The sequence below is a fragment of the Poecilia latipinna genome, unplaced genomic scaffold, assembly GCF_001443285.1.
Source record: "Poecilia latipinna isolate Pla-1442-1.1 unplaced genomic scaffold, P_latipinna-1.0 Scaffold2504, whole genome shotgun sequence".
Taxonomy (NCBI): Eukaryota; Metazoa; Chordata; class Actinopteri; order Cyprinodontiformes; family Poeciliidae; genus Poecilia; species Poecilia latipinna.
The window spans coordinates 22,745-23,261 of NW_015115120.1; positions in this window are offsets into that span (position 1 = coordinate 22,745).

The following is a 517-nucleotide window of genomic DNA, read 5'->3' on the forward strand; positions in this document are numbered from 1 at the left end:
TTAAGAGCAGGAAAAATAAGAATGTCAGTTTTAGGAAAAGTCTGGAAGATGATTAACTGAATGAATATTTTAAGAAATTAGTCTGATTATCCTACTTTTTCTACACTGAAAAAAGTGATTTTGGAGAGTGGTAAATATGATCTAAAAAAATCATATAAAATGTAATAGATTTTTTCAGTTAGCTAAGGAATTATAAAATAATGGGTAAATTATACATATGCTACCCATTCGTTAACAGTAAAAACCTGCTACATAGGAAAATAGAGTAAAATATACCCCCGAATCTTGAGTCCGGTGCACGCGTCCTGATCCACACTCCGTACCAGTAGGTGGCGGTAATGCACAACATTAAGTTGCTTGCCAACCGCCATTAAATCAAAAAGAAGAAGAAGTCCGTTTTTGAATGAGCGGGACAGGGAACTCTGGATCCTCTCTGCCATCGAACCGTGAGCTGAAGGTAAGCTATTTGTGAATAATAGCGCGAAGGCAAATTGTAATATTTGAAATGATGAGATAT